General features: G+C 35.9%; 1 long non-coding RNA gene across 1 annotated transcript in view; it reads left to right on the top strand.

Moving 5' to 3' along the window:
• Positions 1–8,095: 8,095 nt before the first annotated feature.
• Positions 8,096–22,371, top strand: part of LOC120249254 — a 21,085-nt gene continuing 6,809 nt past the window's right edge. Inside the window, exon 1 of the long non-coding RNA XR_005532816.1 lies at positions 8,096–8,107. This is a non-coding gene — a long non-coding RNA (uncharacterized LOC120249254). The remainder of the gene's footprint in view (positions 8,108–22,371) is intronic.

Here is a 22,371-nt window from a genome sequence, read left to right as displayed (position 1 = left end):
TATTTAAATACACAATTATCTTTAATGTTATAAAATATAACCATATTAAATCCTCTTTCTTTCTTCTATTTTGGTTGCAAATTAAAGGACCTCAATTCAAATTTACTTCAGCAAAATGGGCCATTTCTTTTCTTTTTTTTTTTTTTTAATGCTTTACAAACCAAAAAATTCAGAATAATTTCTGGCTTTAAATTAGGCTCTGGCTTGGGGCACCTGAGTCGTTTAAGCTTTATGACTTCAGCTGAGGTCATGATCTCATGATTTGTGAGTTGGAGCGCCATGTCAGGCTCTGTGCTGACAGCTCAGAGCCTGGAGCCTGCTTGGAATTCTGTGTCTCTCTCTTTCTGTTGCTCCCTTGCACATGTTCTCTCTCTCTCTCTCTCTCTCAAAAACAAATAAACATTAAAGAATTTTTTTTAAATTAGGCTCTAGCTTTAGTCTCTCTTCTTTTAACCATCACAGCAATGCTTCTGACCTATATTCTTAAGGAACTAACATGAATCATATCCATTCTTAAATCACTATCATTGTCAGAAGAAGGAACACTGTATACAACCTATCAGGCCTCAGGTACATTCTAATCACTAGAGTCATTTCCAGTAAAACAATACTCACTGCAGATAGAAGGTAATTAGGTCTATCAAAGAATTATATTATTTTGTGGGGCGCCTGGGTGCCTTAGTGGGTTAAGCGTCCGGCTTTCGCTTAGGTCATGATCTTGCGGTTCGTGGGTTCGAGCACTGCATCGGGCTCTGTGCTGACTGCCAGCTCAGAGCCTGGAGCTTGTTTCAGTCTGTGACTCCCTCTCTCTCTGACCCTCCCCTGCTCACGCTGTCTCTCTCTCTCCTAGAAATAAAATAAAAATATTAAAAAAATATATATTATTTTGTGAAAAAAAGAGGCAGAAGTCAGACAGTGGGGAAAATGTCTATACAGAAAATTGTCTTAAAATTAGCAGGGTCATCACATCCATATTTCTTTGATTGATATATAAGTCCTCTAACTACATTGTCTCTATCCAATTTATTAGTTTCTCCATGACACTTCTTTCAGATAAGGATAGCTTTATGTTCCAATATCACATTATTATCTAGTCTCTAAATTTATTCTCCATATCCAACTCTCTGCTCTGGTTGTTCTGTCTGGAAAATTCCCTCTGCCTTACCCCCAAGGAAACATCCTCTTAAAGAGTGGGGAAAATCTCTCATTCAACAAAACCAGTTTCCTTGTGAAATTGTTCATGTGTCTCAAGCAGAATTAATTGCCACTTATTCTCTGTTCTCAGTGATACCTTATACAAACTTTATTTTGACCTTAATTTGAATCTGGTAGGTCTCTGGAGTCTGCCTCTTTTGTTATCAATTGAACTTGAAGTAAAAAAGCCTACCGTATTCAACCTTGTATTCCTAGTGCCTTGTATGATGCCTATGTATCTTAGATCTCACACAGTGTTTGTCAAATTCATAACATCAAGGAACTGGCAGGGATACAGTATTCAAACTTCATCTTGCCAGCCAAAGTAATGGGACACTCTCTCAGGTATGTTGTGAAAATAGATTAGACTAAAGATTTTTTGATGGGAGGGGCAGGAGGAAACTACTAGCAGTGTCTGGTCAAAAATTATTTTTATTCATGATTCCCTATGATTTTATCTACTAACCTTATGATCAAATATATGTTCTTGTTTTTTATGAAAGGGTTGCCATTGGTGATGACAAACACCTAGCTTTAACTAGTTTCACAATAAGTAAAAATACAATTTTTAGGGGCACCTGGGTGGCTCAGTTGTTTAAGGATCCGAGTTTGGCTCAGGTCATAATCTTACCATTCCTGAGTTTGAGCCCCTCGCTGGGCTCTGTGCTGACAGCTCAGAGCCTGGATCCTGCTTCAGAATCTGTGTTTCCCTCTCTCTCTGCCTCTCCCCTGCTCATTGCTCTCTTTTTCCCTCAAAAATAAATGAAAAAAAAAAAAACCTTTAAAAAAAGAAACACAAGTTTTAAATGCCTTTAAGTAGAGTCTGAAGATATGTATTTTTATTTGGCTAGGTAGACAATTATGACCTGCCTCTCCAAAGACCTGAATAGTCATTAAATAAATAAGCAAAGACTAACACATACCACGAGTTTCATACAGAATACAGCCCTGGTCATCATGTAAAATATAGTCTGTTCCACATTCATTTTTGCTTGAAAGTGGTTGGGTGGAGTGTGGATGGAGTAACAGAACTTGGGGAAAGGATGCGAGTGGTGGGCAGTGAGAAGAGGAACTTCCAGGTTGCTATAAGTCTATGGAAAGTTGCTCTTTGTCATTTTATGAAAGCTAACAGAATTCCAGAGTAAGAGAAAATAATAGAGATGATCTGTTTCTTTATTCTGAATAAGTCTCACAGCACAGACACATTACACAAAAACCTAATGTCACACAGCATAGGTGTAGTAAAATGGATATTGAAACCTCTGACGCCCAGCCCAGTCTACGTATTTTTTTTTAAATTTTTTAATGTTTTATTTATTTCTAGGACAGAGAGAGACAGACAGCGTGAGCAGGGGAGGGTCAGAGAGAGAGGGAGTCACAGACTGAAACAGGCTCCAGGCTCTGAGCTGGCAGTCAGCACAGAGCCCGACGCGGGGCCCGAACCCACAAACCGCGAGATCATGACCTAAGTGAAAGCCGGACGCTTAACCGACTAAGCCACCCAGGCGCCCCATGAGAGGGCCTCATTTTAATAGAACTTTTCCAAAGCCCTGGAGAGTGCCTGAAAGTGTCTTCACATGATCATAAATTTTTTGAAGCTTTATTGTGGCATGATTGATGTATAATGAATCACATGTATTCAAGTGTGCAGATACATGAACAACCGTGAACAGTCTTCATTTTTAAGACAAACAACATATCTATCACCAGCAAAAATTTTTCCATGATTACTATAAACTTATTATAATCTTAAGTCCTCCATCTTTGTTAAGTTTTTCTGGTTCCTTTGTATTTTTATATCAATTAGAATCAGTTTGCCAATTTCTTAACTTGAGTTTCCATTTAATTCATAGATTGATTTTGGAGATATTGCTATCTTAATGATATTTATTCTTACAATCAGTATGCATGAAATTTATCACGCATGACCATTTACTTTAGATCATTTATAATTTCCATTGACAATGTTTAATTTTCAGGTATAGGTCTTGTACATATGTTGTCAGATTTATCTCTAAAAAGCATACTTTTATACTATTATAAACTCTATTTTCAAAATGTCAGTTTCTGGTTCTTTCTTTGTTACTATGAAAAATATAATTTGGGAATATTGACTTTTCTGTCCTACCACTGTGATAAACTCACTTATTAGTTATTACTAACACTTTTGTAGATTGTATAGAATATAATAAATAGTTGATAATTTTGTCTGTGAATAAAAAAGTTTTCATTTCCTCTTTTTCAACCTGTATGTCTATATTTCTTTTTCTTATTATACAACTTGGGCCCTCCTGTATGATGTTAAAGATGGCAAGAGAAGGCATCTTTACCTTCTTCTTGATATTAGTAGGAAAGCATTCAATCACTCATTAATACGTATGATGCAAGCTAATGGCTTTGAAAGACATATTTATGAGGTTGAAAAGTTTTATTTCTAACTTACTAAGGACTTTTTTAGTTTATTTATTTAATTTGGGAGAGAGCATGAGTGGGACAGAGGCAGAGAGAGAGGGAGAGAGAGAATCCCAAGCAGGCTCCATACTGTCAGTGCAGGGCTGATGTGGGGCTTGAACTTCTGAACCATGAGATCATGACCTAAGCTGAGGTCAGATGCTTGACTGACTGAGTCACTCAGGTGCGCCATCTTACTAAGGATTTTTATTAGGAAATATTGGCCTAGGTCAAGTGATTTTTCTAAATATGTTGAATGATCACATGATTCTTCTTTTCTGCATGCTAATTTGTCAAATTACATTGATTAACTTTCAAATGTTAAACTTAACTTGCATTTCTGGGATAATATCTACTTGTAATTGATGAATTACAAGTATTGTAATTCATACTTGTATGAATTGTTTTGTTATGTATTGTTATATGTGATATGTGTATGTATTGTTATATATGATTTTCTCAAAGTGGGTTAAACTTTGCATTGATATTTGGTATTGGTCTCTATTTTATTATAATGTTTTTGTTTATGTTGGTATCAGAGTAATACCAACCTTTTAAAATGAGTTGGTAAATATTTCTGCACTTTAATTTTATAGAAGAATTTGTATAAAATTGTACTATCTTTTCCTATGTGTTTAGTAGAAGTTAGCAGGAAACCATATGAGTGGAATATTCCTGGCATGAAGATTTGTAACTAAAATTCAGTTTTGTAGCAGATATTGAGTTGTTCAGGTTTTTTTTTATTTTTTCCTGAGTATGATGCCTAAGTTTATGTGTCAACTTGACTGCGCCATAGGATGCTCAGGTATCTGATCAAACATTATTCTGGATGTTTCTGTAAGGATATTAGGGATGATATTAACAATCAAATTGGTAGATTGGGTGAAGAAGATTGCACTTACTAATGTAAGTGGGCCTTGTTCAATCAGTTGAAGGCCTGAATATAGTAAAATGGCTGGCTTTCCTCTTAGGAAACAAGAATTATTCTGCTTGATAAATAGTTCAAACTGGGGCATTGGCCTTTTCCTGCCTTCAGACTCTAGTTGAAACACTGGCTCTAATGGGTCTTGAGTCTGCTAGACATTGGATGGGCAAGCTTGGTGACTACCCCTACAGATGTTAAAATCTGCCAGCCTCCATAATCATGTCGGCTGACTCCTCACAACAAATACCTCTCTCTCCATATAAATGCTGATTCTGTTTATCTGGAGAAATCTAATACATTGATTTTGGTAGTTTGCCTTTTAAGGAATGTGTCCATTTCAGATAAGCTGTCAGATTAATTTACAGAAAGCTGTTAAAAATATTTCTTTACTATCTTTTTATGTCTATGCAATCTATGGTGATATTATATTACTTCTCTCATTTCTGATGGGTATTTTGTGTCTTCTCTCTATTGTAATAAGTTCCATTCTAGAACTCTCAGATCTATTATTTGGAAATATAATGCTCTCTGATACACAGATGTGATTGGTTTGGAGAGACAGAAAAGTTTTAGATGTAGAAAACTTTTGTATAACTTTTTTCCTCACTAGAAGTTTCTGAGGTGGTTCCTACTGCCAATTTTCTGGAAACTGTATATTCTACAAAAGTGTTCCTTAAATTTAAAATTTTCATTAAAATCTTTCAGATTTTGTTTTGAGCCATAGATCTTATCTGTAAGGTCTTATAGGACCTTATACTGACATCAAATCACAACACACTGGGGCGCCTGGGTGGCTCAGTTGGGTAAGTGTCCAACTCTTGATTTTGGGTCAGGTCATGATCTCACGGTTTGTAGTCTCACGCTTACAGCAAGAGCCTGCTTGAGATTCTCTCTCTCCCTCTCTCTGGCCCTCTTCCACTCAGTCTCTCCCTCTTTCCCCTCTCTCTCAAAATAAATAAAAAACATTGAAAAAACACACTGATTTGAATCATAAATATTTATATGCTTTTATACTCCTCATTGAACAAGGATTTCTTTCAGAACAAGAGTTCTTGCCCCCATTCAACCCTGTATTCAGATCCATGAGACCACAGAATGGTGCACTCAGTACAAATTTTCAATTGACTTGTTAAAGATACGACTACATTTGTCCGTGTTGAGACCATCAGTAATACTCAAGATGGCCATTTCTCAAAAGGGAGTGGCTGGAAACAGGTTAAAAATGGTTAAAGAGTGAGGGGGTGTGAGGGAGTGAAAACAGCAAGTTCTACTCACACATTTTACACTGTGTGGAGCTGATGAAGTGAAAAGTTTCCATGACCACTGCTGTGATAATTGGTATTAGCACTATATATTCTTGGCATTTTAAATGAAAATTACTGCCTTCGTTCATACTCCCACTGGTGTACTAAAAAGCTCAGCCACTGTATGACTTAGAGCTGTTAGTCCCAAGAAATACACTTAGATCATTTGGTTGAACTTGTTCTTTTGATTTTCCTATTTTTCGTCTCAAATTTTCCATCACTTGTGCCTTTTTAAGTACTCCTTTAAAATCTAAGAGAGACCCTAACATTTTAGAGTGTCCACTTTTTGTAGTATGTAAGGGAAGCAACTTCTGTAAAGTTACCTTGTTGCCTATGGCTGCTCGTGAGATTTCCTGCAAGGTGGGAGGAATTGTGTTACCCACTTCCCAGCATCAGACTTATATAATGTATACATATTTATCAAATTGGCATCATGTGTTTAGGATAGTTTGACTTAAAATATGAACTATATATTATGTGGAAATATATATGTATTTATGGGAGGATCCCTAGGGAGTTCTTTACAAAGGGTGTATATGTACATCATTTTTTAAAAGTATATATAGATATTAAGTATTTAGTAGACTTTAATATACATAAATTAAAATATATATATGTACATATATATATTATCAGATAGATAACTTAGAATAGGGAATTGGGTCAGGAATCTACTTTCTGAAAAACTAAAAAAAAAAAAAAAATTAAAGAAAGTGTAGCCACCTAAAGAGAGAGGGTTTGATTTCCAGAGGAATTGACCCTGAAGTAAAATGAATAGACTGTTGGACTGTTGATTGGATCTGATATGTTCTAGTATTAGGAAATAAAAATAAAGTCCAGAGTGAGCAATGTCCAGGAAATAATTGGAAGAGACAGGTCACCAGGATCAAGATGTCTTAAATGAAATAAATTTGGATGATTTCAAATATTTTCAATATGTTATATTAAGGAACTGGTCAAGTAGTTCACTACTTCAAATTTTCCAGTAATGTAAATTCTGACACAGAAAGGGGACCTAGGGGCATAATGTAGATCCGCACTGTTAAGATCATGTTTGAACCAATTCTTGTGACTCCACTGACAATCTTTATTAATGAAGAAACTTTGTGAATCCAGACATGGGAGATGACATTCAAGTCTACAATATATTAACCAGTGATAAAAAAAAAAAAAAAAAAGAAGAATTGGTATTTATCACCCAGGTATCACTCAGTTCCTCAAAATAGGAAATCATTAAAAATTTCCTTATAATTATAATAAGCCTCATCAAAGAAGAAGATCTATAGTGGAGGCTTTAAATTTTATCTGGCTGCTTCTTATATGGAAGATTTTCAGTCTACGCCCCACAGTAAGCAGCAGAATAAATGTATTCAGATGTGCTCTGATTAATGTAAATTATGGAATATTAGATTTTGTTATAAAAGTAAAGTTATTATTAGTCCTTACTAATTGTTACAGTATAGAAAAACATTACAAGTATATTTTTCTATTAAAATATTTAGGTGATCAATGATTCTCCCAAATACTTAAAAATACAGCTAGTAATAAAATGTTTTAGTATTTCTTTTTCAATACTACTTATTTAATGAGTGCTTAATATATATCAAACATATTATATATCTATCTAATCCCACACACCTTGTAAAATGTTTTGATACCTTTTTTAAATCGATGAAAACTGAGGGTCACATAATTTAAACAACTATCCCAGTGTCAGATATGACAATTAGATTTATCATATTAATGTTTAAGTATTTGATAATTATTTATTTAATGTGTATCTCTTCTTGTTAAACTTTGGACACTGAAAGTAGAGACTGTCATGTTTGCTACTTAGACCCTTTTCCTGGCACAACAAGAAAAATAAATAAATAAATGGTTTGATGGGCTCAATTTTCAGAGGTTTGAGATTTCAGAAAAGCAATTAGATAGGTAGGTTGTTGCTGTATTTGTGTGAATTTCCTGGTGCACATATATTTCTGAACTTAAATATCCACATGAGTAACCTCTTTTTGTAAGTATTTTTGGAATTTCCCTTTGTTTGGGGAGTGAATTTAATCTTATTCATAGGAATTTTCTGGGTTGTGTTACATATGTGCCATTTGTGGATAGGTTTGGTTTCAGGATCGTGTAAAACATCATTCAGAGTTAACTCTAGGGTCTATGGTGGGTGATTAAAATAGAAAATACATTAAAATAAAGTGTGCAATAAAGTAAGGGAAAAAAATTAGTAGTAGTGCTCTGAGCTGGGCTCCTGGTGGGCTCAGTCGGTAGAGAATAAGACTTTTGATCCCAGAGTTGTGAATTTGAACTCCATGTTGGCTGTAGAGGACTTAAAAAAGTCTTTTGGGGTGCCTGGGTGGCTCAGTTGGTTAGGCGTCCAACTTTGGCTCAGGTCATGATCTCACTGTCAATGAGTTCAAGCCCCGTGTTGGGCTCTGTGCTGAGAGCAGAGCCTGGAGCCTGCTTTGGGTTGCATCTCCCTCTGTTTCTGCTCCTCCCCTGCTCATGTTCTCTCCCTCTCTCTCTCTCTCTCAAAAATAAATAAAATATTTAAAAAATATATTTAAAGTGCCTTCAAATGTCCTAAAAAAGAAGTACATGCTTGACCTTCACAGTGGATTACTTGAACATAGTCAACATTCATTAGGTGTTTTTTTTTTTAATGGAATCCTGATTTAAAAATCAAACCAAATCTCAACATAATTTGAACTTCACAGATTTAGAATTTATAGTTATGAATGTTAAACATTTTCAGTTCTTTTCATTGGTCAAAACATTTTTATTTTATTTCATTTTATTTTTTATATGAATATAATTGATACACAACATTACACTAATTTGAGGTGTACAAAGTGATTTTTACAAGTTTATATATTATACTATGTTTCACATGTGTAGCTACCATCTGTCCCCATACAACATTATTATAATATCCCTGATAATATTTCTGTGCTTTTATCCCTGTGATTTTGAATGGAGAATTCTTTTAAAGAAGGGAAATAAACACCATTCATGCCAAAGTTAATTAAAAAAGCATTTGTGTGTGGTGTGTGTGTGTATCTATATATACACACATTGAGGGAGAATTTTGCTGACTTTGCAATTTGTTTTGAGGCTCTATTAAAATCAATGTAAGAGAAGAACAGCCAAGTTCCTTCGAGAAGTATTCTATTCTGAAAATTTGGAAGCCAGCATACACTGTAAATAGAACATGCATCACTATTTGAAAAGTGGCTCACAGGGGATAGTGGGGAAAGAATTCACTCCCAAGAAATTTACCACCTTTTCTATATGTTCAAAAGAAAGAAGAGAAAGGAATATACTGGAGACACATGTAGCATCACTGGTGATTTGCTCATCTCTCCCAGGTCTAAGAAAGTAAGTGAAATTCAATGAGCTCTGGGTAATCTGGGTATCATCACCATGAGTCTCATCCCATATTGTTTTAGCTTTGGGTTTTTGATAGGTTTAGAGAAAGGTATTATGGCTGAATTAGGTCAGAGGAGTTATTCTTTAGGTGGTGAACCCCTTTTTATGTGCTGCTTTAGATTATCTTAAGGTTGTTTAAAATACAATTGTTTCATATTTCAATTAAGCATTAAATATTTGGGAAGTTTTGCCTTAAGGTACTAAGCTTACATGTCAAATAAGACAAACAAAATCCTCTGTCCTCAAGAGCATATACTCTAGTCAGTTCTAATAAACTGACAGGACACTGGGTAGTAACTCAGATTATAGACCCTAGGAAAGTTTAAAGTCAAACCAAAAAAATTGGCTCAATGGCTCATTGGAATAGTGCTATTATTTATCTTGCAGAACATTTCAGAGAGATTGCAAACTAAGACTCTCTCTAGCAACATAGAATTCAGGTATTCAAAAAGAAATAGTAAAAAAAAAAGTCTTATCCCACACAGGGAACCTGGTGGCTGGCTGGTAGTGACAAAGGGCAGGTTATTGAGAAGGGGAAGTGTGCCTGTGTCTCTATTAGAAATATCTGCCTTGGGGGATATCTGGGTGGTTCAGTCAGTTAAGCAACGACCTCTTGATTTCAGCTTAGGTCATGATCTTACAGTTTGTGGGATCAAGCCCCACATCAGGGTTCACAGTCACACTGCAGAGCCTGCTTGGGATTCTCTCTCCTTCTCTCTCTGTGCCTTTCCCCCTGTTTTTTCTCTCTCTCTCAAAATAAATAAGTTAAATTAAAAAAATAGAGATATCTGCTTTGGATGATAGGGAGAAGAATGGACCTGCTAGGCCGTTATTTCTTATCACTGCTCTAAAAAAATCTGTTAATGCATATGCTGTCTCTCAAGCAGAAAAACTTGAACATCCTAACTCAGTTCCATACATTAAATACATATTGTTCAATGTGAAAAAAATATAACATTTCTATCATTCATAAACATCATGATATTTTTCCCTTTGAAGAGAATTCAATCCCAACTCTCCATATTATAGACTCAGCAAATCCTCTTGTATGACAGGAATAGATAATGGTAGCATCTTGGTGCAATAAAACAGTACACGTCACTTGTCGATGGTCAAACAACATTGTCAATGTATCTATTGTAATTCTGTGCTTGCTTCCTTCTCTCAGCACTAGACTGGACTCCTTGGCAAATGAGGGGATTCCCTTCTGCATCTTCAGTGGCCAGCACAACATCATAGGCACTCAACAAACATTTGATGAGTGAGCAAATAAAGAAAAGTTGTCATAACAGTTATCCTGCCAAATGTATGATGATGGTGATGGGAAGGGGGAGGTGTTTCAGTCATTTATCTGAACAACCACAGCTGCTAAAAGATCAGTCCAAGAAAGTGATTTGTCAGACAGGTCCAGGCAAGAAACTCTTTTTGGATCTTCTCATTTTCAGACAGGCTGATTACAGCTGGTAAACACAAGCTCATGATGTAAGATTCAATAGGCATTGCAATTGTTGTGCATCCAAGCGGTTTCAAAAATCATCTTGCCATCAGCAGGATTCCTGGCCCATTTTTAGGAATGTCCTGCCTATTTCAGGCAGTTTGTCTTGATTCCTAGATCCATATGCTCATGGAAGTGTCCCACTGAGCACAAACTGGCCCAGATGCAACCATAAATGTGGTCCCTCTGATTCCCAAACATTTGCCCTTTAATGGCAATTAAGTGATAATACATTGTTCCTGACTTCATGATACATGAAATCAATGTTGCACTTCTGTTTAAAAAAGAATCTTTGGTACATGATTTAGCTGTCATACCTTCATTTTGGGCATGTGAATTACCATTTTAAATGAAGCACTCTAAAGTGACTCAATTTCTTTATCATATGAATCTACTCTCACCTATCTTATCGGTTTAGTTGTTTTGTTGCTATTGTTAGTTGCTAATACAGGTAACCGTCATCACTCCATTCTTTCCTCCTGCTTTACTTTGGGGAATCTTGTTTTGTTGGTCACTTACATGTTCCCACTGTCATGAGTTAAGTATATCTGGATCAATAGGAGGATCAATCTGGATCTACTACAAACCTGTCTTGGGTATGAGGCCCTCTGCTCCATATGGCTGCTGTGCACTTCTCTAGAAACCCTGGCCCTTGTCATGTGGTGCACAGGATTTTCTCCTATAGATCCAGACTACTACCGTTTCTCTTCACTACTTTGTCCCACGTGTCCTCACAGACCCTTGCTTTAGCTATAGTAACAGCTAGGACCAGATAGTAACTTGTGATATGATATTAGACGCAAATTGAGAGATAAGGAAAGAGAAGTATAAGACAACAGAGTAATTTATAGTTTCTGCTAAAGCTCACCTGTGCAGCATCATGGCCATGATGATCCTGTTGAGAACAGTGCTATCTCTTCACAAATTTTGTCAAATTTTTCCCCTATTTCCAGTGTCCATGTTAGTGGCAATACTTTACAGGTGAGTATCGTACTCACTGACTTCCTCAGTTCTTGTGTCTTGGCACCTGATCTATTCTTATAAACCATGATTAACAATAGAATATCCACTTTTCCAGCAAAACCCCATTAGCCAGGCACAAGGATGTGGTCTTGTCAATGACCACTAACAGAGATTAATTACTCTCAAATACAATAAGCTAAGAGTAGAATCTTCTAGAATTTCTAGTCTTATACCATGTAGTGTATAGTATATAAAGAAAATATGAATAATCCAATCCTGTTTGAGACTGATGAGGCCAGTTTATTTCTGTACATTTTCCCTTTGTCTTTTGCAGATGTCTGTGTATCCTTTCTACATTATTCTCTCAGCTCTTCACCCTCTAAGAATTTCATAATCTACCTTGCCATGCACATGGGGACAAATAATATAAGAAAGACCAATTTGGGAACAAGTAACAAGGAAACAGCATCATTTAAACTCTCCATAGAAAAAATATCATTTCCTTTAAAAGATAAATGGATAATAAAAGATGTCTCAGAAATACATTCTTCTCTTACCATTCAAATTCAACATTGTATTAGAAGAATTAGGCAGTGAAATGAGAGAAGAAAGAGAGAAAGAGGCTTACATGTTAGAAAGAAAGAAATAAAACTGTCTTTTTTTTGTAAATGTAATGATTGTCTACACAAAACATCCCAAAAAAATCTATGAAAAGCTCTTAGAACTATTAACTGTGATATAAGACCATGAGATAAAAGATTATATACTAAAGTCAATTTTCTCTATGTACTAACTCATCACTGGTATTTGAATTATGTTTCAACTGATAATGAAAACAAAAATAACCCAATACTATTAACAAAAGTACCCCCAAATCCCAGATCACTGGATAGACATCTAATTAAATATGTAGAGAATTTTTATGGTAATAGCTAAAAAATACTTACAGCCAAATTAAGATGTTAAAAATGGAGAGATAGACCATGCTTATTTATGCACTGTAAGTATCAATATTAAGATACCAAATCTTCCCAAATTGATCTAAAAATTCACTGTAAAATTCTTTCAGATTTTTTTGTAAGTCAACAAGTTAAAAAAAACTCATTACAAGATAAAGGAACGAGAATAGTCAAAATAACTTTGAAAAGAAAAACAAAGTTGGAGGATTTATAGTATTTGTTTCCAAGTCTTGCTATAGAGCTACAGTAATCAAGACAGTGTGGAAATCATGTAAACATAGCCATAGAGAACGATGAAACAGAAGAGAAAGTCCAGAAATAGACCCACACACACAAACTGCCATAAATGGTCACATAATTTTGAGAAAATGAACAAAATTGCTAAAAGTGAAGTGTTACAAATGTAGCTTCAGTCAATTGATTGATCATAATCAACTTTCATCTCTGTGTACATTTCTGGCCAGTTCCTGGCCATTAATTATCATATGTACTTCTTTGGAATAAACTTACACCAGTCATCTTTACTAAATGATTAGCATTGCTGAGCCTCTCACATCAGTGACACATGGCGACATCCATTTCCAGCTTTGTGTCAGCTGTGTAACACTGCCTGGCCTAGAAAGAGCTATGCTTGTGACCCTTCTGATTACTGAGCTGGATGGAGTACCATGAAAGCAAAATTACACAGTCAGAAATGTAATCATGAAAGCACCCTTGCCAGAGTGGATAGGTGTTTCATCAAGCAACTTCCAAGCCTCTCTAATGTGGTAAAAAAGAGTTACTAATGTAGAACAAGCAAGACAAATAACAAAGAAGGAACAGTGTTAAAGCCTCATTAAAACCGTGAAAGACTCTTAGCTGCTCAGACAGCTAAAGTGATGATTAGCTCACACTTCTCTACTTAAACTTCTTCATGTTTCCTATCAATGCAGTGGTCAAAAGTTTCCTTCCTTACATTAAGTGGATCATTTGCATGAGTGTCCTGGGTCTGGAGAGACACACAGCCTTGGGATTGCTAGGGGCAAGAGAGCTCCGTAATGGCAGAAATGTCAAACACCTGACATCTACCACCTGAGGATTTGACGGTGATTGTTCAGATTTCCAGGGCTAATGTGCCATTCTCTCAGTGCAATTACTTCAATGCATTTTAAGGGTATTCAGTGTTCTTGGAGTATAGTTTTGTATTGGCAGATCTTAGTTCTTGCCTCAGCTCTGCCATTTAGCATCCATGTAAACTTTACCGGGCGATTTCATCTTTTGAGTCTCTGTGCCCTTTTCTTTGATACAATAACCTTCGGCACTTATTTATTATAAAAATATATAAAGACAATAGACTCTAAAAGTAACCTGTAGGGGCACTGGAGTGGTTCAGTCAGACTAAGTGTCAGACTCTTGGGTTTGGTTCAGGTCATGATCTCATGGTCATGAGGTCAAGCCCTGCATCAGTCTCTGTGTTGACTAAAGGGAGCCTGCTTGGGAATCTGTATCTCCTTTCTCTCTGTCCCTCCCTGTATACTCTCTCTTGATCTCCCTCAAGATAAATAAATAAACTTTAAAAAAAAGTGACCTGTAGGTATTTAATCGTATGAAGTGTATTATTATTCCTAAAAGAGTTCCATGAGGGGTCGTAGGGAAGCCAAGTTGAGAAACAGAGGAAAGGACACAGGGATCAAGATGTTTGTTGCTAGAGAACATAATAACAGTTCAGGGCAAGTGTCCCTGGAAAACATAATATGACTCAGGGGCAAATGGACTTTTGGTAGCTTCTCTATCATTGAAAACTACATGCACATACATACACAAAACCAGAAGAAGGGTTGCTGGGCACTGCTGTGGGGAAGCCCCAGTGGCTTAGTCCATGGATTGCTAGAGAATGAGCTCATGTTGAAAAAACAGAGAGGTACACTTCCCTTGTATGTATAATGACCATTTTCTCCTCAGATTTAATTGTCAGATAAATATGAATGGGAGATCAAGAGGTAAAGTGTTAGAGCTTTCTTCTCCATACTTCCTAAAGAACGCAAGTTTCAATTTTTTCTTTTCAACCAAGGTACAAATACAAGAAGAAAGAATAAAATGCCCTAAGCCTTGACCAAGCATGTAGAACTTTGATTATGGTTTTAATGGCACAAAAGTGATAAACTGTGTCAGCAAACAGAATTTTACAGAATACGATTAATTTTCTTTGAGGAAAAAACAAACTGACAGAAATTATAAACACAAACTCTAACAAAAGACAATTTAAAATTTGTGTCTGTGATACTCTAGGAATTGGACTTCCTCATGAATTCAAAGAGGAACTAGATAAGTCTGAAAAAAAGTTCTTAGTCTCAGAATCAAAAACATGAGAATAAAGAATGAATACTAAAAAAAGGAAAAGAGGAAAGAAAAATGAAAGGAGTGTGTGGAGAGAAAGAAAGGAAGAAAGAATGAGGGCAGTTGATCTAGAGAACCAATAAGCACTTTTTCCATTTTGTTTTATGTGTTTTATTATTTTTTTAATTTTAATTCCACTGTAGTTAATATGAAGCATTATATTAGTTTCAGGTGTACAATACAGTGATTCAACAACTCTATATATTACTCAATGCTCATCAAAATAAGTGTAAAATGCAAACATTTAGGAGGTTAAGGGAGCCAAATATATAAAGGAGAAGGAGATATATTCAAACCGATCACTATTCAAGAATATGGAATCTAATTAAACTGTCACTAGGGTTAGTGGGAGCCAAGGTGGTTAAATGGAAGAAAATGTGTGTGAGACTTAAAAAAAAAAATTGATTACTTTCTTCCTGAGATAAAATCAGAAGCAGGAAGATATTGAAAGTTTGGCTCTTAATGCTGTAAGTTAGGAATAAGTGAGAATTCTGGAACAGGAATATTCTGCTGTTACATACAACCTTGAGAAATTTGAAGGTGATGATGATTTGAAATATATCAATCTTTATCAGATGAGATTCAAGGTGACAGTTATTTCTGCTGGTGTGTAGGTGAAGCAATTGCATGACAACTGTCCCCAGCACATGTATCAGATTGAATCTCTTTAGAAAAGAGAAGCCATATGGAAGAATGCCTTGTGGAGGAATGGGAATGGATGGAGACACTCCCTGAGGGAAATTATCTGCTTAGGGATGTGGAGGTGAGCCAAATGTGTTGGAACATATGAACCTTCAGTTACTTCATTTTTCTGTCTTTAGAGGATATCCATAAGTCCAAATACAGGGAATACATAATCAGAGCAAATAGCTTGGCCTTAAAGCAGACAAACACAATGTAAAATAAATAATGGCACACTGCTCTGCTCTGACCAACAGTGATAACACTGCACAAAAAATAACAGTAAAAAAAGACAACAAAAAAAGTAGGCTAAAATGTTAGAAACTAAGGAGAGATGACTAGGTGTGTGTGTGTGTGGGGGGGGAGGGTTCAAAACAGAGAGGAGTGAAACATGAGGACCGTAGCTGCAGGAAAACTTGTGGCATAAAGCAATATACTTTAGATGAGCTTGTGTAGCTAAAATGTGAGAACCTATTCCAGATAATTCCTTTATGAAAGCATATAAAGGACGCAGAAGAGGAATTTATAGGCCTCAAAATTCCCCCAAATAAGACAATGATAGTACATAGGTCTATCTATGTACAATGATAGTACATAAGTCTTATGGTATAATAACATATAATACATTAATTACATATAATATTAAAAAGGTGAAAGTCTAAGAATGTGGTGAATACAAAGCTAAGAAATGAATTTGAAAAAATTTCCTTTCCAAATAGATATATATTAATATATCAACATGATAGGTGTGGAGTTGAAGTTATTAGAGAGAGCCCTCATTTAATTCACAATTAAAGTTGATTACCAGAGGCACCAAGTAGCCAAAGTAGTGCTTTTAATCCTGTGGCAATTTATAGGTTCAAATAAATGACTTCTAATATAGCATCCCTGAAATGCCATATGCAATAGAAAACATTGTTTTTTAAATGTATGCTTGAGCAGTTTTTCATGAAAGGCAAACATTACAAAACAAATTGAATCCAGGGGTTTGAATTATAACTGGTTCCAGATTTTGACTTCAAGGACTTCGCTGATCCCAGAGCCTGAATCTTCATTACAGACACTTCAGTGCATGGTGATGGGCACCAACTGTGGGTGGGTCACCCAACCCAGAGCAGGTGTGGTGCAGGGAGGAGAGCCTATGCAATTGGATAAAAAGATTCAAAAGCAGTGGCTAACAGGATGCTGGTCAGATCAGAAGCAACTGTATAAAGCAGAGACACCTAATAGAGTGACACCTTTGGGGGTGTAATGGCATCTCGAGGAGATACTTAAGAAGACTCTTAAAGTCAACTTATCCCTCATGTGGATTTGGGTCTAGAATTTATGCACATGTATGCTCTCTTCAAAAAAAAAAAAAGAATAATTAATTAATTTTCTTTGGTAAAGTTGCAGAAGCATAATAGATACAAATATAATTTCTCTTTAAGACACTAGGATTCAAATAGTTCCAGGGAGATGAGGTTACAGAGAAGTATCATTAAACCCTTTAAAAAAAAAAAAGACAAGTCATGGGAAATGGTTAGTAAAACTTTTAAAAATCTATACACCACAACCGTGACATTAATGACCTCTCTCCTATCATATATAAAAATTAAACAAATTTAATATAGCTAAGAAGTAAATAGGTGAGGTATTATATAAAATAATACGAGGCTATTGAAATTAAGATGACATATGGAAAAAGAACAGACAGTATAAATTAATAAGGCATATTATTAATTAGGATTCTATAAGTATTTAAATACATTAAAATATATATTAATACTGCAATTTAATAAAAAGATTATACCGGCTAAACATAAAGAGGAAAAATATGGATTATCAAATGAAATACCTAATATATCACAAAAAATAACTGAGAATAAATTTCAGACACAAAAATAAGAAAAATATTTGAAATGAGGAATGAATAATATGGAGTATAGAGTGAGAAAATTCAATGTGAATCTAAAGAGAGAATAAAAGTAGAAATGAAAGAAAATGTGCAGAGGAAATTATATGAGAGAAGATAATGGCTGAAGATTTCCTAGAATTAATGAAATCTACCAATTCTTACATTTGGGAAACTCAATAAATTCCAAACAGAGTTAAAAAAAGAGAAAGGCTATTGACATTTAGAGATTTCACAACATAGTTACAGAACAACAAAGTTAAAAAGAGAGATATAAAAGCAGAGAATTACTAGGAGCAGTCAAAGGTATTGATGAGAGCTATTCAAGATCAGCAATAGAACCCAATAATAGAAACCAATAATAGAATACCAATGTAGAGTAGAATCATATATTCAAAGCCTTGAGGAAAAACAATTGTCATTCAGGAATTTTATGTCTACCTTTTCTCTAAGGTATGAGAATTACATAAATATTTTCAACCAAAGAAAATCAGGCTATTCTTTACTAAAAATACTTCTAAGGATAATATTTAGAAGGAAGAGAATGACCCAGGAAGAAAGGCTTTAGGTGAAATCTTGAGAGTAATATTTACTTGGGAAGCATATTGGATCTGTGACATATTGTATTTTTTTAATGTTTATTTTATTTTTGAGAAAGAGAGACAAAGAGCAAGTGGGCAGAGAAAGGGAGACAGAGGATGTGAAGCCGGTTCCATGTTCACAGCAGAGAGCCTAATGTGGGGCTTGAACTCATGAATCACAAGATTATAACCTGAGCCCAAGTAGGACACTTAACCAACTGAGCCACCCAGGTGCTTCCATATTGTTGTTGTTGTTTTCTTAATGGCTCAGAATAATTATGATCTCCTATGCTCTTCTAAAATTTTGTTAGTCCTTTGTCAAGAGATGGGACCTACTTCTCCTTCTTTTTAACTTGGGCAAGCCTTGTGATTGGCTCAAGAAATAGAATATGGTAGAAGTTACATTTAACATCTTTTGATACTAGGTTGTAGAAGTTGATCCGGTTTCTATCTGGCTCTGAAGAGACCACATGGAAAGATCGTAAAAAGGCAGACAGAAATGCTCAAGCAGTCCCAATTATTCCTGTCCTCAACTGTTTTGAGTTTCTTTGTAAGGTGATCAATGTGTAGGGAGATTTCAGAAGATGCCAGCCCCAGGCACTGACTGCAACTTCCCCAGGGAATCTGAGTAAGAACCACCCACCTAACCCAGCCACTCATCTAAATCATGACAGATAATCATTAAACAGGTGGTTATTTTGAATCACTCAGATTTGTGCTGGCACACCGCCACAATAGTAACTGGAAGCTGTTTCAGCACCTGAAAGAGGAGTGATGCTAAAACACGTGGAAATGGTTGCAAGCCAGGTAGCAGGAGAAAAAAAAAAATAAAACTGCCGTAAAGAAACTTAGCAAAATGGGGCGCCTGGGTGGTTTAGTCGGTTAAGCGTCCGACTTTCGCTTAGGTCATGATCTCGCGGTTCGTGGGTTCGAGCCCCGCATCGGGCTCTGTGCTGACTGCCAGCTCAGAGCCTGGAGCCTGTTTCAGTCTGCAACTCCCTCTCTCTCTGACCCTCCCCTGCTCACGCTGTCTCTCTCTCTCTCTCTCCTAGAAAGAAATTAAACATTAAAAAAAAAAAAAAAGAAAGAAACTTAGCAAAAGCCTGATGAGTCTTGAGGAGACCATCAATAAGAAATTAAAAGTGAGGACAGTGATCTTAGGACATATAGGAAATGGGCACTTGGCCTGTGGTGACACAGAGTTTAACAATACCGTTACCTGCACTGACATGGAAAATAGAAAAGTACCCATGAAAACAGATGATCTATAGAAAGAAGTTTCTAATTGATTGTCTTCTTATTGACTATTAAAATATGAGAAGAGAGATGACCAGTGAGGTAACTGGTAGACAGAAAGGCACCAGGATCTGCCTGGACCTAAAATAAAACCGATTCTTATTCCTTTTTTTCCTTCTTCAAGTTTTTATTTAAGTTGAAACTAGTTAACATATAGTGTAGTATTGGCGTCAGGAGTAGACTTTAGTGATTCATCACTTACATAGAACACCCAATGCCCACCACAAGTCCCCTCCTTAATGCCCATCACCCATCTAGCCCATCCCCCACCAGCCTTCCTACAGCAACTCTCAGTTTATTTGCATCAAGCGTCTCTTACAAAAACCAATTCTTATTGTGATGATCATATTCTCAATGTTAAAATTGAGAAATGGCTTCTGGGAAGAAATAAAATCCAGGGTGCTGTCACGGAGAATGGTTTTAAATACAGGATTCCAGTTATGGAATGAGTAAGTTACAGTAATAAAAGGCACAGCATCAGGAACACAGTCAATGATATTGTAATAGCATTACATGGTGAGAGACGGTGGCTACACTTGTGGTAAGCATAGCATAATGTATACAGTTGTGAAATCACTAAGTTGTATACTGGAAACTAACGTAACATTGTGTGTCAATTATACTTAAAGATAAAAAAAGGTATGTGACAAGATATGATATATAAGCTTTTACTGACACCTCAGGAAGATTTAAGGAGGTGGCATAAACAGAATTCCATTCAAGGATCTTAACAGCATGTCTCACAAATCTTTTGTTAGGCAATAGAATTTTTCTTTCTTTCTTTCTTTCTTTCTTTCTTTCTTTCTTTCTTTCTTTCTTTCTTTCTTTCTTTCTCTTTTCATTTCATTTCTTTTTTTTTTTTTTGGAAAGAGAGAGCATGAGTGTGGAAGGGGAAGAGAAGGAGAGAGAGAGAGAGAGAGAGAGAGAGAGAATCTTAACATAGGTTCCAGGTCTAGTGAGGAGCCTGATTCTGGGCTCAATCTCATGACCATGAGATCAGGACCTGAACCAAAATCAAGAGTTGGATGCTTAACCAACTGAGACACCCAGGTGCTCCTAAGCAATAGAATTTCTAGAAGTCTTAAGGATGTTGTCACATAACAACCTCATAGGAAATCCAAAACAGAAAGGGCATATTTTGAAGAGATTTTGGGGTGTGGCTTTTGTCTATAACATAAACCGTAATAAGAAGTATAGGAACTACCAGCAGTTTAGAAAGAATTATGTTGGCAGAACACCATCAACTAGAACTAAAATGGATAGACTGTACAAAATCAGGAAAGGTCTTTGGATCCTAGAATTACCACTGAGAAAACTGACTCAGTTTTAAATATTGTTATTTCTGTGGCAAAGAAAGGATGACTTAGAGAGAAGAACCAAGAATCCAGAGGTTGAAGTTAAGAGTCACTATAAATTGTTTCCAAATGGTAGGATTTACTCCTAATGAAATAAATTCTAAACTACATCATTTGGAATTACTATGGATCAATGGCTTCTGGTAGCTTATCTTTTTCACTATTTTGGGTGGAATGGTCTATAATTACTATCATGACTGTCCCACTATTGTATGTTGGTTTCGTATATGGGGGTGGGGGCAGTGCAGATCAATTTCTTTAGTTTACACAGGTCATTACACCAATTATCTAACTTAAAGTTAATTGCAAGAGAAGAGACTCATCTACACATAAACCTTACATATATTATGAGATCCTGGACTTCAAGCCTAAATCTGATGTAGTCAAGAGATGAGATATCCTAGGGAAAGGTTGATTTCACTGTGCTGGTGAGAGGGATATAAATTGTTTTGAGCAGAAGACAAATTGCAGTGTATTACACTTTCCAGAATTAGCCATGGCAATATATTCTGTCTCATGTGGTCTTCCTACCTACTCACCATCACTATGGAGGACCTACTTCATCTCTTGAAGCTGAATGAAGCTTTGTGGATGCCTGAATGAATAAAATGAGGCAGAGTTGACATTGCTTTGTTTCCAAGACTACATCATAAAAGACAGTATGGTTTTGGCCTGATGTTCTCTCTTTAGGGATAGATGTCTTTGAAGCCTGAGACATCCTGAAGGAAATTTGTATCTCTTCATCTTGATACATAGGGAGGACATGTGAAGTCATCACATGGAGACTGAAATAGAGTTCCTTCAGCAACAGGCTCTTTAACTGTTCCCTTCTAAGATATCAGATATGTAATCAAATGAAACTTCCAATGATTCCAGACTGAGCCAGTCTGAAATAGTGTGTGGATCAGAGATCACAACAACACAACAACACAAAACAAAAACAAACAAAAAACCTATCTGGCTAAGTGATAATAAAATATTAATGTTTTTTAAACCACAAGTTTTGTAATGACTATTACTCAACAATAGATACCTACAACAGGGTTAAAGCAGGAGCCGCTCTCTGGTTTAAAAATGGAATGAAAATATGAATTATTCACATATTTTTGTTAAGTCAAATACATGGGGTAAAATTCATATGTCAACATTTAAGAACATCAAAATAAAATGTATATGTAGGGTACATATATATTGATGGTAAAAATCACAAAGGAAAGCAAGAAAATCATGAATACCAAGTCAAAGAGAGCGGTTGCCTCTTGGGAAGGTGAATACAATCAGAGGGAGGCTTACAGAGGACTTTAAAAGCATGATGGTTGGCAATGAGAAAGAATGAAATCTGGCCATGTGTAGCAACATGGATGGACCTTGAGGGTGTTATGCTGAGCGAAATAAGTCAGGCAGAGAAGGACAAATATCATATGTTTGCACGTATAGGAGGATTAGGAGGAACTTGACGGAGGAA

The sequence above is a fragment of the Hyaena hyaena genome, unplaced genomic scaffold (assembly GCF_003009895.1).
Source record: "Hyaena hyaena isolate Hyena2069 unplaced genomic scaffold, ASM300989v1 scaffold_630, whole genome shotgun sequence".
NCBI classification, from domain to species: domain Eukaryota; kingdom Metazoa; phylum Chordata; class Mammalia; order Carnivora; family Hyaenidae; genus Hyaena; species Hyaena hyaena.
The sequence above is the reverse complement of the archived record's forward strand: the minus strand, read 5'-3'. Positions and strand labels throughout refer to the sequence as shown.